We start from the raw sequence: 17,592 nt of genomic DNA on the forward strand, positions 1-17,592 counted from the left end.
GCCAGGCCTCAAGAGAGGCCTGGCTGAGCTGACTGAGCAAGGCTGGTATGGCTGCAATGGCTGACTGCAAGGGCTGATATGCTCTGGCTTGGCAGCCTGACTTTCTACACTGGCTGACTGGCGGAGCTGACTGGCTGCGTTGGCTGACTGGGCAGGCTTGCTGGCTAGCTGGCTTGCTGTGCTCCCTGAGGGAAGCTTTGGGATGGATCTCTAGGGGCATCGGCTAGTGTTGAGCCTTCCTATGGCGTCTACCTTGATCTCCGTCCTAAGAAAGAAAGACAGAAAAAGAAAGACACACAAACCCAACTATGCAGCTTCCACCTGAGGAACCGAGACGCGAGAAAAGAACTGAGCGTCACTTGGGATGGTCACAAACTCTCCAACCATACCCACCCCATGTATCTTGGAGTTACACTGGACAGGACACTCTTCTTCAAAAAAACACCTGGAGAACACAAAAGCCACGGTCAACACCCACAATAACATCCTGTGAAAACTAGTGAACTCCCAAGTGGGGCGCAGACCCACAAACAATCCGTGCAACTGCCATGGCCCTGTCTTTCTCTACAGCAGAGAATGCCTGCTCAAGCTGGAGCCGATCACGTCACACCAAATTGGTCGACACAGCCCTAAATGACACCTGTCGCATCATCACGGGATGGGTCAAGACAACACCTGTCCCGTCCGTGCCTTTATGCGCTAGCCGGCACCTCCCCCCGCACATCAGACGACTGTGTAACGCTCAAGATGAATGGAAAACACAGGAGATAGACAGTGAAGTCTGGAATGAAATGATAGAGAACACCTCACACACACAGTTTCCTTTCGTGGCCATTTACATTCGAGGGTCGCCGGTCCTCTCGAACGGAACAGTTTAACGTCATGCCCAGGACGAAAAGATATAGAGAACACCATAATGACAAATAACAGCAGGAAGGCATGGGCCACAATCCACCGTCTTGGCAAAGACCACACCACCCATAATTCACAACGGTCACAGCAAACTCTGTTGCATCACAACTGGTGTAGGTATTGGATGGAGCCCGCACACCACAGGTTTAAGAAAGACGTGATGCAGAGGAGGGAAATGGGTCGGTAGCTCTTCGGGGATAATGGGTCTTTGCCAGGTTTAGGGATTGCAACTACTCCAGCCTTTTTCCAAACAGAAGGGATGGTTTTCTGTGCTATGCATGTGTTCAGCATCCCCACAAGCCAGGTCCTTGCGATAGGTCCCAGGTGCTGTATCATTTCTGCAAGTATGCCATCAATCCCTGCTGCTTTTCCGGGTTTCAACTTTCCCATTGCAGTTTCACGTTCTTCTAAGTCGAAGGGTTTGGTTTGAGGGCTGGCTGATTGTGGTTGGTCTGATACCACTGTGCGATGGTATTCTATGTGGGTCGGTGGCGGTGTTGGTTACAACTGTTGGCCACCAGTTGTGACCAAGACCGCCACCGACCCACAGGAGAATATCATCGCACAGTGGTATCAGACCAACCACAATCAGCCAGCCCTCAAACCAAACCCTTCGACCTAGAAGAACTTGAAACTGCAATGGGAAAGTTGAAACCCGGAAAAGCAGCAGGGATTGATGACCTACTGGCAGAAATGTTACAGCACCTGGGACCCAACGCAAAGACCTGGCTTGTGGGGATGCTGAACACATGCATAGCACAGAAAACCATCCCTTCTGTCTGGGAAAAGGCCAAAGTGGTTGCAATCCCTAAACCTGGCAAAGACCCATTATCCACAAAGAGCTACCGACCCATTTCCCTCTGCATCACCTACAAGGCTATATGAGAAGCTGCTACTCCAACGCCTTGTTGCCACTCATAGATACCAAGCTGACTAAAGACCAAGCTGGTTTCCGTCCCAGCCGCTCCTGTGCTGGACAGAGCTCAACCTCACCCAACACATTGAGGATGGGTTTGAGGGGAAACAAATAACTGGAGCAGCATTCAGAGATCTCTCTGCTGCCTACGACACTGTCCAACACCGCACAATGGTCAGGAAAAGCCTCCTCAACAACAGGCGCTTCTATGTCCAGTTAAATGACCAGAGGAGTAAATGGAAAGCCCAAAAGAACGGCCTCCAACAAGGTAGCGTGCTCGCCCCCCTCCTTTTCAATATCTACACAAACGACCAGCCACTACCCAATGCCTAATGCCAGCGTTTCATCTACGCCGACAACCTCTGCATTACGACCCAACAAGCAGACTTCCAGAAGATTGAGTCTGTCCTTGAAAGTGCCCTCCAAGAAATGTCAAGCTACTACAATACAACCACCTGAAACCCAACCTATAGAGAACACCTCACACACACATAATTTCCTTTCGTGGCCGTTTACATTCGAGGGTCGCTGGTCCTCTCGAACGGAACAGTTTAACGTCATGCCCAGGACGAAAAGATATAGAGAACACCAACATGTCAAATAACAGCAGGAAGGCATGGGCCACAATCCACCGTCTTGGCAAAAACCACACCACCCATAATTCACAACGGTCACAGCAAACTCTGTTGCATCACAACTGGTGTAGGTATTGGATGGAGCCCGCACACCACAGGTATAAGAAAGACGTTCTTTGTTGAAATACTGATAGCGTTTCGATCCATTTGATCTTCATCAGGTCATGTGTACACAAAACATACACTTTTATACTAAGGGAGTGCCCCCATTAAACAATCAAAATACCACATTTTGGTGCCCCTCCCATCACTGCAGGTGTGACACGTCAACCCTGAGTGAGTAGGTGGGGACCCAGACATATTGATGTAAATATAGTCTGTTCAGAAATTGTAGTGCCTCTCATAGAGCTTGTAGGTGATGCAGAGGAGGGAAATGGGTCGGTAGCTCTTCGGGGATAATGGGTCTTTGCCAGGTTTAGGGATTGCAACTACTCCAGCCTTTTTCCAAACAGAAGGGATGGTTTTCTGTGCTATGCATGTGTTCAGCATCCCCACAAGCCAGGTCCTTGCGATAGGTCCCAGGTGCTGTATCATTTCTGCCAGTATGCCATCAATCCCTGCTGCTTTTCCGGGTTTCAACTTTCCCATTGCAGTTTCACGTTCTTCTAAGTCGAAGGGTTTGGTTTGAGGGCTGGCTGATTGTGGTTGGTCTGATACCACTGTGCGATGGTATTCTATGTGGGTCGGTGGCAGTGTTGGTTACAACTGTTGGCCACCAGTTGTGACCAAGACCGCCACCGACCCACAGGAGAATACCATCGCACAGTGGTATCAGACCAACCACAATCAGCCAGCCCTCAAACCAAACCCTTCGACCTAGAAGAACTTGAAACTGCAATGGGAAAGTTGAAACCCGGAAAAGCAGCAGGGATTGATGACCTACTGGCAGAAATGTTACAGCACCTGGGACCCAACGCAAAGACCTGGCTTGTGGGGATGCTGAACACATGCATAGCACAGAAAACCATCCCTTCTGTCTGGGAAAAGGCCAAAGTGGTTGCAATCCCTAAACCTGGCAAAGACCCATTATCCACAAAGAGCTACCGACCCATTTCCCTCTGCATCACCTACAAGGCTATATGAGAAGCTGCTACTCCAACGCCTTGTTGCCACTCATAGATACCAAGCTGACTAAAGACCAAGCTGGTTTCCGTCCCAGCCGCTCCTGTGCTGGACAGAGCTCAACCTCACCCAACACATTGAGGATGGGTTTGAGGGGAAACAAATAACTGGAGCAGCATTCAGAGATCTCTCTGCTGCCTACGACACTGTCCAACACCGCACAATGGTCAGGAAAAGCCTCCTCAACAACAGGCGCTTCTATGTCCAGTTAAATGACCAGAGGAGTAAATGGAAAGCCCAAAAGAACGGGCGTGCTCGCCCCCCTCCTTTTCAATATCTACACAAACGACCAGCCACTACCCAATGCCTAATGCCAGCGTTTCATCTACGCCGACAACCTCTGCATTACGACCCAACAAGCAGACTTCCAGAAGATTGAGTCTGTCCTTGAAAGTGCCCTCCAAGAAATGTCAAGCTACTACAATACAACCACCTGAAACCCAACCTATAGAGAACACCTCACACACACATAATTTCCTTTCGTGGCCGTTTACATTCGAGGGTCGCTGGTCCTCTCGAACGGAACAGTTTAACGTCATGCCCAGGACGAAAAGATATAGAGAACACCAACATGTCAAATAACAGCAGGAAGGCATGGGCCACAATCCACCGTCTTGGCAAAAACCACACCACCCATAATTCACAACGGTCACAGCAAACTCTGTTGCATCACAATTGGTGTAGGTATTGGATGGAGCCCGCACACCACAGGTATAAGAAAGACGTTCTTTGTTGAAATACTGACAGCGTTTCGATCCATTTGATCTTCATCAGGTCATGTGTACACAAAACATACACTTTTATACTAAGGGAGTGCCCCCATTAAACAATCAAAATACCACATTTTGGTGCCCCTCCCATCACTGCAGGTGTGACACGTCAACCCTGAGTGAGTAGGTGGGGACCCAGACATATTGATGTAAATATAGTCTGTTCAGAAATTGTAGTGCCTCTCATAGAGCTTGTAGGTGATGCAGAGGAGGGAAATGGGTCGGTAGCTCTTCGGGGATAATGGGTCTTTGCCAGGTTTAGGGATTGCAACTACTCCAGCCTTTTTCCAAACAGAAGGGATGGTTTTCTGTGCTATGCATGTGTTCAGCATCCCCACAAGCCAGGTCCTTGCGATAGGTCCCAGGTGCTGTATCATTTCTGCCAGTATGCCATCAATCCCTGCTGCTTTTCCGGGTTTCAACTTTCCCATTGCAGTTTCACGTTCTTCTAAGTCGAAGGGTTTGGTTTGAGGGCTGGCTGATTGTGGTTGGTCTGATACCACTGTGCGATGGTATTCTATGTGGGTCGGTGGCGGTGTTGGTTACAACTGTTGGCCACCAGTTGTGACCAAGACCGCCACCGACCCACAGGAGAATACCATCGCACAGTGGTATCAGACCAACCACAATCAGCCAGCCCTCAAACCAAACCCTTCGACCTAGAAGAACTTGAAACTGCAATGGGAAAGTTGAAACCCGGAAAAGCAGCAGGGATTGATGACCTACTGGCAGAAATGTTACAGCACCTGGGACCCAACGCAAAGACCTGGCTTGTGGGGATGCTGAACACATGCATAGCACAGAAAACCATCCCTTCTGTCTGGGAAAAGGCCAAAGTGGTTGCAATCCCTAAACCTGGCAAAGACCCATTATCCACAAAGAGCTACCGACCCATTTCCCTCTGCATCACCTACAAGGCTATATGAGGAGCTGCTACTCCAACGCCTTGTTGCCACTCATAGATACCAAGCTGACTAAAGACCAAGCTGGTTTCCGTCCCAGCCGCTCCTGTGCTGGACAGAGCTCAACCTCACCCAACACATTGAGGATGGGTTTGAGGGGAAACAAATAACTGGAGCAGCATTCAGAGATCTCTCTGCTGCCTACGACACTGTCCAACACCGCACAATGGTCAGGAAAAGCCTCCTCAACAACAGGCGCTTCTATGTCCAGTTAAATGACCAGAGGAGTAAATGGAAAGCCCAAAAGAACGGCCTCCAACAAGGTAGCGTGCTCGCCCCCCTCCTTTTCAATATCTACACAAACGACCAGCCACTACCCAATGCCTAATGACAGCGTTTCATCTATGCCGACAACCTCTGCATTACGACCCAACAAGCAGACTTCCAGAAGATTGAGTCTGTCCTTGAAAGTGCCCTCCAAGAAATGTCAAGCTACTACAATAAAACCACCTGAAACCCAACCTATAGAGAACACCTCACACACACATAATTTCCTTTCGTGGCCGTTTACATTCGAGGGTCGCTGGTCCTCTCGAACGGAACAGTTTAACGTCATGCCCAGGACGAAAAGATATAGAGAACACCAACATGTCAAATAACAGCAGGAAGGCATGGGCCACAATCCACCGTCTTGGCAAAAACCACACCACCCATAATTCACAACGGTCACAGCAAACTCTGTTGCATCACAACTGGTGTAGGTATTGGATGGAGCCCGCACACCACAGGTATAAGAAAGACGTTCTTTGTTGAAATACTGACAGCGTTTCGATCCATTTGATCTTCATCAGGTCATGTGTACACAAAACATACACTTTTATACTAAGGGTGTGCCCCCATTAAACAATCAAAATACCACATTTTGGTGCCCCTCCCATCACTGCAGGTGTGACACGTCAACCCTGAGTGAGTAGGTGGGGACCCAGACATATTGATGTAAATATAGTCTGTTCAGAAATTGTAGTGCCTCTCATAGAGCTTGTAGGTGATGCAGAGGAGGGAAATGGGTCGGTAGCTCTTCGGGGATAATGGGTCTTTGCCAGGTTTAGGGATTGCAACTACTCCAGCCTTTTTCCAAACAGAAGGGATGGTTTTCTGTGCTATGCATGTGTTCAGCATCCCCACAAGCCAGGTCCTTGCGATAGGTCCCAGGTGCTGTATCATTTCTGCCAGTATGCCATCAATCCCTGCTGCTTTTCCGGGTTTCAACTTTCCCATTGCAGTTTCACGTTCTTCTAAGTCGAAGGGTTTGGTTTGAGGGCTGGCTGATTGTGGTTGGTCTGATACCACTGTGCGATGGTATTCTATGTGGGTCGGTGGCGGTGTTGGTTACAACTGTTGGCCACCAGTTGTGACCAAGACCGCCACCGACCCACAGGAGAATACCATCGCACAGTGGTATCAGACCAACCACAATCAGCCAGCCCTCAAACCAAACCCTTCGACCTAGAAGAACTTGAAACTGCAATGGGAAAGTTGAAACCCGGAAAAGCAGCAGGGATTGATGACCTACTGGCAGAAATGTTACAGCACCTGGGACCCAACGCAAAGACCTGGCTTGTGGGGATGCTGAACACATGCATAGCACAGAAAACCATCCCTTCTGTCTGGGAAAAGGCCAACGTGGTTGCAATCCCTAAACCTGGCATAGACCCATTATCCACAAAGAGCTACCGACCCATTTCCCTCTGCATCACCTACAAGGCTATATGAGAAGCTGCTACTCCAACGCCTTGTTGCCACTCATAGATACCAAGCTGACTAAAGACCAAGCTGGTTTCCGTCCCAGCCGCTCCTGTGCTGGACAGAGCTCAACCTCACCCAACACATTGAGGATGGGTTTGAGGGGAAACAAATAACTGGAGCAGCATTCAGAGATCTCTCTGCTGCCTACGACACTGTCCAACACCGCACAATGGTCAGGAAAAGCCTCCTCAACAACAGGCGCTTCTATGTTCAGTTAAATGACCAGAGGAGTAAATGGAAAGCCGAAAAGAACGGCCTCCCACAAGGTAGCGCGCTCGCCCCCCTCCTTTTCAATATCTAAACAAACGACCAGCCACTTGAAACCCAACCCATCAAAAACCCAACTATGCAGCTTCCACCTGAGGAACCGAGACGCAAAAAAAGAACTGAGCATCACAAACTCTCAAACCATACCCACCCCATGTAACTTGGAGTTACACTGGACAGTTTAACGTCATGCCCAGGACGAAAAGTTATAGAGAACACCAACATGACAAACCCTACACTTAAACCCTCTATATTTAATAAAAAACAATTCTGGACAGGAATCCTGTATTGCAGGGGTGCCCAAAAGGTACATCGTGATCTACCAGTAATCACAAAGGCTGTGCAGGTAGACCATATGGCATGCCCCTGTATATAATCTATCACTTGAATTAAGGTGACTTGACACCAGCTCAAATGTTGCACACAAACATCAGTAGCAAAAGTACAAAGTTATTGTGACAGTAATAATTGCTATAGTGTGTGTTCAGTAACAGGAATATTCCTGTCTCTCCAGCTCTTTAATAAATAGAAAAGGGTTTAATCAGGAGTTGTAGTAGCCACAGGATAATCTAAGCGGTGGATATTGCTCTTTTCTTCATGTCTTTATGTATGTAAATTGTCTTGTTGTTTGTGTTATGTCAAATGCGTGTATATGTGTTCTGCATATACTTGGCTGCTGTGTTGCAAGTTACTGAACACACACTATAGCAATGATTACTGTCACACTATAGAGCTATTTAACACTGTTACTGAACACACACTATAGCAATGATTACTGTCACAATATAGAGCTATTTAACACTGTTACTGAACACACACACTATAGCAATGATTACTGTCACAATATAGAGCTATTTAACACTGTTACTGAACACACACACTATAGCAATGATTACTGTCACAATATAGAGCTATTTAACACTGTTACTGAACACACACTATAGCAATGATTACTGTCACACTATAGAGCTATTTAACACTGTTACTGAACACACACTATAGCAATGATTACTGTCACAATACAGAGCAATTTAATTTAGGTAACCAAATTGACCCCAATAGTAGATCTTTACACTCTCAATAGTTCAATTGTTGTTAAGCATCTGCTTAATTTCCCAAAAAACTACACAATTAGAGAATGTAGAAGATTGCTACTTTTGATCCTTTGATTATATAATGCTGATTGTAGCATAGTGGTTAGTGACTGAGCTTTGTTAACATGAGTGCCCGGGATCGTTTCCCACCAATTTCAAAGAATGTTTGTTGCTTCGTGCCAATTTTCACAGAATGTTTGTCCTTTTACCTACCAAACAATACTATTTTCACCTCTAGTCGATTATTTATTCAGCGTTTGAGCCACGGACCACCATTTGAGGCCATCTAGTCTCTCAGACCCATTTGAGCCACTGAACACCATTGTGAGAGTCTATTAATGTGAAATGGTGGTCCGTGGCTCAAACATGTTATCACTTTTGAAGTTACTTGTTGTGTTTAGATATGTAAATACTACTCTTTAAAGCCGTGTTTCGGTAGTCGAGTGGGTACTGTCGACGGTTAGTAAACATTGAGGCCGGGCATAGTTGTTTATAAACCTTCGACACTAACCATTCGGCTACTGAAACACTGTTTTACAGTTTCGTACAAACATCATATATAAACATCATAACAAGTAACTTCAAGTGATAGACGTTTGAACCCACAAACAACAACAGCGTTAAGTATTAAATAACATTTAATCACTTACTTGCTCCGAAGACGGACCCGCGATGGTGACGTGGCACGTTCCAAACAAACACTGACCAAACCTACCTCCACGCGTCTCTTCCGTATTTGAGGGCGGCGGCACTTCCTTCCGGTGTGAGGCCACGCCCGCGAGATTTAACCGCGAATCTATTGTAGTCCTCTTACGTTACATCCGGGTCCCTTGGTCCCATCCGCTTCTAATGCAAAATAGCTACATATGAACGCGTGAATCTTTTTTTTTTTTTACAATAACGTTATTTGTCAGAAAGGAAGCCATTGAGGGTTAAAATGGGTCTTAATGCTTCCAACTCATATAACTGTCACCAACAACACTTTTAATGATATTACATGAAGCAGACAGCCCTGTGATGAAACCTTTAGCGTTTAGCATTACACTGTGGTTAATAGGTTTTTATTCACAATGGAATGTTATTGTACTCTTAATATATCATGGTGTAGCACAGCACAGTAGATTCATATTTCAATCGATCTGGGATGTTAAAATTGTGCAAAACTCTGTTCAATGAATGGCCTCTTCTGCTACATTAAACATTACTAAACATTAAACGTTACTTATACCTGTTATTGAGACTCCTATAGAGCATGTTGACATGGATAGCTTGGTTAGTAGTATCTCTGTTAGTTAATGCAGTTTGATTGATTAAATTAATAGCCTATTTTATTAGACAAAAATGTAGAACAGTAGTGTCATAGAGTGGAAAATGCCATTTGGTTTAATGTCACAGAATGCAGTGCCACGTAGAGCAGCATGATAAATGGTTAACTTTATAGTGTGTTCAAAAATGGCAGATCTGCAAGTTCAGTGTCTTGAATGAGATGTGCTGTGAGTTTGCATATCTGCTATTGTCCAGCATAGGACCGTTGCACAGTGAAGTATAAACAAGGCTTTAGGATTTATAAGTCGTTTTTAGAATATAATAGAATATTCACTCCAGTGAATAGCATTTATCCATTTAGATAACTTTTTGATGTTATTTAATTACTTATTTTTACACAGAAACATAATGTGTGTCTTTACAATAACTGTAATGTAATAATAATACTAATAATGTAATGTAATAATTATTAATTAAATAACCTTATTTTATTCTGAAGGCAACCGGATGTCTTAAATTAGCTAGCTCTCAGACAGGAAGTTCTAAATTAGCTCAAAAGACGGAGCCGCTATAGCCTACATGAAGACCCGAAAAAAAAGCCCTATCTTGACCACAGAAACGCCCCTAAAAGACACGGTATCCTACCGTCGTTATACGTGTAACATAGTGTGTATATACAAATTGGCAGATTTTATTTTTTATTTTGCACGTCACTTTCTGACTTTCCAAAGGAAACGTTTTAATGCCTTATTGCTGTGTTGTTGGTGATTTGTGGATTCGTTTTTAGATCAATCAGGGATCTGTTAATAACTTAATACTGTACTGCAGTCTGCAGTTGTTCCCAAATCCACATTTGTTGAGCCCCCATTAGACCCCCATTAGACACTATACTTGATATGTATCAAACAAATTTGGCTAATAATAAATTAATTAACATAATTTCAAACATTAAACCATTTAAACTTCTTCACCTGAACTGAACCAGCTCGGTGAAATAACTCAGTACTCAAAACATGTTAATTGATATCAATTTTATTTATAACTGCCAATGTCATGTAAATGTACAACGCACAAAATGTATGTCACCATAACCAAACATGTATTTCTACTTGATAAACCTTATTTATTGGAAGACGGAGCACTTGCAGCATAGATTTTGAGTCTATAATTTTGTTCTAAATACCTGCAAATTGACAAATTGTACATAACTCCTGTACTGGACGCTTTATCGTATAAAGTAAAGAAAATAAATAACCAGACCACGTGATTAGACAAAAAGTCTCTGCAAGCTGATAAAAAAAAACTTACAAGTGAAACTTCAGTAGTATTTAACCCATTCTGACCTGAGATCAGATTCATACGAGGTTTCCACATGGACACACACTGGTCTGATTAACCCATTCTGACCTGAGATCAGATTCATACGAGGTTTCCACATGGACACACACTGGTCTGATTAACACGGTTCTGAATGTGAAAATCTGACATAACATTTCTATGTTCCGCATCTAGAGCCATACTGTAAAATAGATTCCAGCCTCACAAGAACTATGCATACATTTCACCTGGGCTGGTGGTGATTCACATTAAATGCCGGCAAAGCCATCCATCCTTTAATCACTTGAAACATGTGAAATTACAAATGTTCAAAAACAGCCTCACAATGCTGTGTTGTGAGATTGTAGATCAGCCATTTTTACAATTGAACATTGTTGTGCGACTAAGTGTATATATTATGTAGGACTTAAGAGGTTAATTACAAAATGATGTAACAATAACTGAACGACTTCTACAAACATCTGTCAAAGGCGTCACAAACTAGAAAATTCGCAATTAAAAAAAATTGCAGAGTGTGGTTGCCGCAGTGGCTTACATATGCCCCTCCCACTAGTATTGCCAGCCAATTACAATTTCAAGTCACGCCTTAGATCATGCGTATAAGTAATTCGGAGGGGATTTAACCCCCGAAATTCATGTTTTTGCGACAAACGGTTACATTTCTCGCATTTGCGGCGCCCCCTATGGATGAAAATAGAATTGCTTTTAGAACTTGGTTGATTGAACCACCCCGGACATGTGATTGAAATGTGGGATGGATTGGACATTCCGTTCGTGATTTATGGCATTTCTTGTGATATAGGCCCCTCCTACTAACTTCGGAAGACGATTACGGCCGAACGATACGCACTTAAAAAATTCTGCAGTTCAGTTTTAATTGGATGGGTCCAGAGATCACGTGTGCCGATTTCTGTGAGATTTGGACAAAATCTGTAGGAGGAAAAGCAAAAAGTGTGTTTTGGACAAAATTCAAAATGGCGGAAAATCTATCATGGCGGAAATGGGCGTGGCCTATATGGGGAGATGCGTCATGACCAAAGGAATCCAGGGAAAAAATAATTTTGATTTTACGACCTACGGTTCAAGAGTTATAAGCCAAAAGGTAAAGTGGGCTGTTATAGCGCCACCATGAGGCCGACCGATAAAATTGTAGGGTTAAATAATTTTAGGGATAATGTTGAATTATCCCTAAAAGTTTTGTAACTATAGTGATTACAGTCTCCGAGGAACAAATACTTGAATGTGAATTTTTGCCTTTTCCCATTCATGCCAATGGGGAAATTTAATTCACTAATAAATTCATATCAATTAAACTATACAACATTTCTCTTAACAAAATACAAGCACACGATTCCCGATTTTTCCGGTCAATTTGACATATGGCTCAAGTGCGTACAGCGTACAGTGTGGGAGGTATAAAGCGTCAAAATAAAGACTACTCCAGTGAAATAATAAAGTGTCACAGTTACAAGAGTCTGGTTGCCCATTCGGGCAACCACACTAATAACCTTATAAAGTATGATATTTCACTCATATGCTTATTTGTGGGAAGCTTGCACAAAATAATTTCACCCACACTTACACCTGGTAATCTTGTGATGTGACAATAAGATGATGTTGTCGATTTTGGACCCTTATGGGTCTAACTCTGAGTGTACAAATGGAACCAATTTGTACACTCTCAGAGTTGGCTCCATTTGTACACTCTCAGAGTAAAAATTTACATTGATTTTACAATATAAATAGGGCGTCCCAGATAGAAATGCCATTAAATGGGTTGAGAATCACTGCTAGAGCCGTAAAAATCTCCTCTTATGGGGGTCCCTGCAGGCATATCTTTTCAAATAGGGGTCTGCGGGTTAATAAATGTCAATTTGGGGGTCCTTGAAATGAAAACGTTTGGGAACCACTGCATTATAGAATATACAGAGGTATCAAATACCCAGCAATGGCACAAATGTATTTCATTCCATTTATTTATACAACTGTTACTAAAGTAACCTTTAACCTTACAGACAGTAACTGAAAATGTAAAAAGAAGCTGAACGTACGCAATATGAACCAGTAATAATACGGATCAATAGTACTTTTACTTTTTAATAATCCAATCTTTATCATTTCTCTAAAACATGTAACATAAAGTATATTCTATGATATTTTGCATTTTCTATGTTTCTCATGTTTAAACTTTAAAATGTGTTTTCTGGCAGTGGACAAAGACCATCAACAACAGTCATTCACTTGAACTAAATTCTTAAAAAAAAATACATTCCAGTTCATTTGGCAGATTATAATACACAACTTGTGCAAAGAAATGTACACAGTGTACAAACAAATCATTAGTGATAACTATACTATAAACAGTATACAAACTACTTCCTAAACAGTCAGAATCATTCTCAATGACACTTTTTCATTCCCTTTTACCTCTCCATGGGATCAAAAAGGTTTGATTTCCATGACAATTGATTTCAATGACAATCGGCATTCCAATGAGTCCTGTAGCCTACTCCTGCGAGAAAGACCCAACACCACATAGTGTTTCCCTTGCTATAGGGACCATCTCTCACATCACTTTGCACTGTTCTCCATTGCTCTGGGCAGTGACCGCAGGTGAGCTGGCAGAACCTCCCATGAAACCGTCCAGACTGAGACCTTGGAATGCTCCGAAGAAGGTGTCATCCTTCACGGCTGGCTTCCTCCTGGCAGAGGAGGTGTGCTGCACGGATAGGAACGAGCAAAAGGTAAAGGAAAAAAGGTCAAATTGTCACAACGATAGGGGGGAAAAAATAATCTTAAGAAACATTTTCTGTGATGAAAAGAGGATAAATAATATAATAAATAAATTAGTGAACAGTTTAGGTAAGATGGGAATTGGGCAATTAAATCTCATTAGCCTTTCACCGTAAAAACTGGGCTGGCCCATTGTGGTGTGAGCGCAACGTCCCTTTCCCTCTTGTTTTCCTTGAATATAGTGTAAATTAATATTACCCAGGTGCAATGGTATTTCTTTTTCCCTTTTAAAAAAAAGTATTAATTTGTTTTATTATATGGTATTGTATGGTATTGTCTGTATTGTTTTATCTTTTCTGTAAAGATTTCGTTGTGTAATGTATTTATTATTTTCTTGTCTAGTTTTGTTTCATTTGTTTGTGTGACTAATCTGAAAAAGCAATACAATTTTGAATCATAAAAAAAAAAAAAACTGGGCTGGCCTTCTCTCTCCATTCGTAGAGAGCAACATTGTGTTTTATTTATTTATACAGCAATCTCCCATGGCATTCAACTTCATTTTTAGAAGAAAAAAACTACGGGATATCAAACGCACTCACAGAAACACCTTAGAGTTATGTTGAACCCTAGTTTAATTTAGTTTCCATTTAGTTTGTCAGTGGATAACTTAGTTTTAGTCTACGAAATCACACTAGTGCCAAGCAAAGACTTGAAATTAATAAAATATCATGTTTAATTTGTGAAGCCTGTAGCTAGTGTATGAAAAACCTCTCACTCACCCGTGGTAGGCAGTGATGGCTCCTGAAGTGAGTTCTTCGCACAGTCCTTTCAGCGTTCTTCTTTGCCAACAAGGTCTTTTGTCGTTGCCTAAGCGCACACACACACACACACACACACACACACACACACACACACACACACACACACACACACACACACACACACACACACACACACACACACACACACACACACACACACACACACACTTCTTAAAGCCACATATATATGGACATGTGTTGAGTATTGCAATTTAGCATGCATGATAAAACACATAAGCAGTGCAGTTTGTCCAATGTTATGGTGATGTCCATGACCATCAACTGAACTTTCTGGCAGGACCGAGTTACAGCAGTACCAGGGCCCTCTGAGGACTAGAGTAGGGAACAGCTCCTCTAGATCAGTGATTCTCAAAGTGGGTCTCGGGGACCCCCAGGCGCTCTTTAGGGGGTTTCTGGGGGTCCCCAAATACATTATTGATAGATGGGGATCAAATCGACCCTTACAGGTCTGTAATTCAGTGTACAACTGGAACCAACTATTGGACCCTTTACAGGTCCATTTGGTTACATTTGTACACACTAAAGAGCAGAATAGAAATGTTTGTGGGTGGCCTAATGCATATAAATCCGTTTTTTCTTTGAATCACTGCTCTAGATGTTTGAGATATTATACAATAACCTTAAGGTGGTTATTGACCATTCTTACCTCTCAATGTTAATTTCATCCTGATACGCTCTGAGCCAGGAGTCTGGAACCTTCTGACTGCTGCAAGGAAGACTTCTCCTCCGTCCAACACTCTTCCTACGTCCGAAGATGTTCCTGCAAGCCGGCTGAATCTTTTTGGTAGCTGTATTCTTGTTGCTGCTTGTGCTCTTCGCAGACACACAGCTGGTGAACTGTTTGAGAGGAGCGCCCAGCAACCTCACGGAATCCATCGCCACGGTTCTACACTGAGCTGGGTCCAGTGTATTACTGTACATGCATCGATGTCTTGAATATTTTGCGAGACCTTCGGGTTAAATCCGAGGATCAGTTGTTTTCTCTCAATTTCAGCTCCCAAGGTTCCAGTTTTAGGTCTGCAAGGATAAAGCATGCATAATGTTAAGTACATGTATAACGTAAGTTACTGCATACATTCATCCAATGTGTCCCTTGTAGATATAACAGTACATACATGTCAGTGGTGTTATCTGCTTGGGTAGAGGCAAAAGCTGTACATCCTCATTGTCGAGCTGCTTGCTTCAGGTACTCCCAACCTGTGCACGTGTTTTCTCAGTCACGTTGTCTTGGACTTATTTACCTGCTTCCAGGCAGATTAGTGAAGACCTAAGCGTTGTTTAATCTCATTAGTGAGAGCGAGGAGTCAGAACCTCTACATGGACATGGTTCCTCTTCGTTCACATTGTGATCACTGAGGTGACTCATGGATTGTTGGTTCTATTTTAATAGATAACGGACGAAGGGCTATATCTTGCGCCCTTACCCTTAACCCTAAACTTATTTGGCATGTTTTACTATTTTGAAAAACTTTTAAAATACTTCAAATAATCTACAAACTCACGTGTCGATGTAGATCAGCTAGTTTAACTATTTTAAAATGTTTTACAAAATAGTAAATAATGGCGAATAAGTTTAGGGATTAGGGGTGGTGCAAGATAGGGCCCCATATCTCTTGAAATCTCTATTGCAGACAGGATGTGACCATTATGGTTGGAAGGAAGAGAGGCAGAGGGAGATGTACAGACAGAGACTGAGAATGGTGTGTCACCCTCTTATTAGAGAGAGAGAGAGAGAACCACAGGAAGAGTGTGCCATTGACTTCTTGGGATTTAGCACCTAGGTCAGAGAAGATGAATGACTCTTCAGTGCCAATTGAGAAGCTACTGATGACCTGCATGAGATCATTTGGCCATGATCAACTGCAATATTGTCAATCCAAGAATACAACATAAAGCAACATTTTGGCTATTATTTTTAAATTCAATTGAACATTCTCCACTAATTTTGGCTACAATAGCATCTCTTTGCCTTTGGTTTAATGTATCATAATATATCTCTTATTTATAGCACCCATGCTCCAGTTTTCAGAGGTGACAAGTTGTGCAATGGGGAGGAATTACAGACAGATGGAGGGCCGTTTGTAATGTGTGGACACACCTGTTGAAGATGAGCTTGCAACCTTGACCTGGTTTGGCGGGGCTGGAGGACTCATTCAGGAAGGGAGGACTCACCATCAGAATGGAACGGGCGAGTTCAATAGGCCTGTTACAAGGAGTTTGGAAAGTCGTTACCAGGGACAGCACACGTCACTACATTGGAGGAACGACAGCGAAACAAGGACTCGTAACATTCTTTCTGTTTTAACCCACTCTGACCTGAGATCAGATTCATACGAGGTTTCCGCCGGACACACACTGGTCTGATTAACCCATTCTGACCTGAGATCAGATTCTAGAAATGTCAGTCGCTCTTAGATTTTTCAAAAATAGCAGACCTACAAGCTCGTATCGCGCCACTCGGTGGCGCGATATGAGCTTGTAGATCTGCTATTTTTAAATAGCTAAAGCATAACATGATGCTGACACCAAAATGGGTGCCCGTTCAGAATGGGTTAAACATGTTGAACCTGGCGTACCCATTTTGGACATTCTAGGCAAACATTTTCAAAAACAAATAGCAGATACTTGTAGATCTGTTATTTTTGCCATTTCTGAAAGATGAGGTTTCGCAGCTATAGGGGGTACATTCATAATATGAAGCTACAAATAAGAAAAGCATGTGCCAAAAATATTAAGCCTAAAACATCTACAGTAATTCCTGTGTTATGGCATAATATGCCACTGCCTTAAAAGGTAGGGCAACAGATAAGGGTCTATTTATAAATATATTTTTTATATACACCGGTAATTATATTCTTTATGAACCCTAACTCATAAAAATTACTTAAATTAAAAGTTAAATAAAAGTGGAGGACGTTGCTTGTTGTACCTACTGTATTGACTGTACTTGGTACAATATTTGCCTTAAAATGCAAATTGCAAGTCTTGC

This window comes from Protomyctophum parallelum, assembly GCF_964188405.1.
Source record: "Protomyctophum parallelum genome assembly, chromosome: 1".
In the NCBI taxonomy this organism is placed as follows: domain Eukaryota; kingdom Metazoa; phylum Chordata; class Actinopteri; order Myctophiformes; family Myctophidae; genus Protomyctophum; species Protomyctophum parallelum.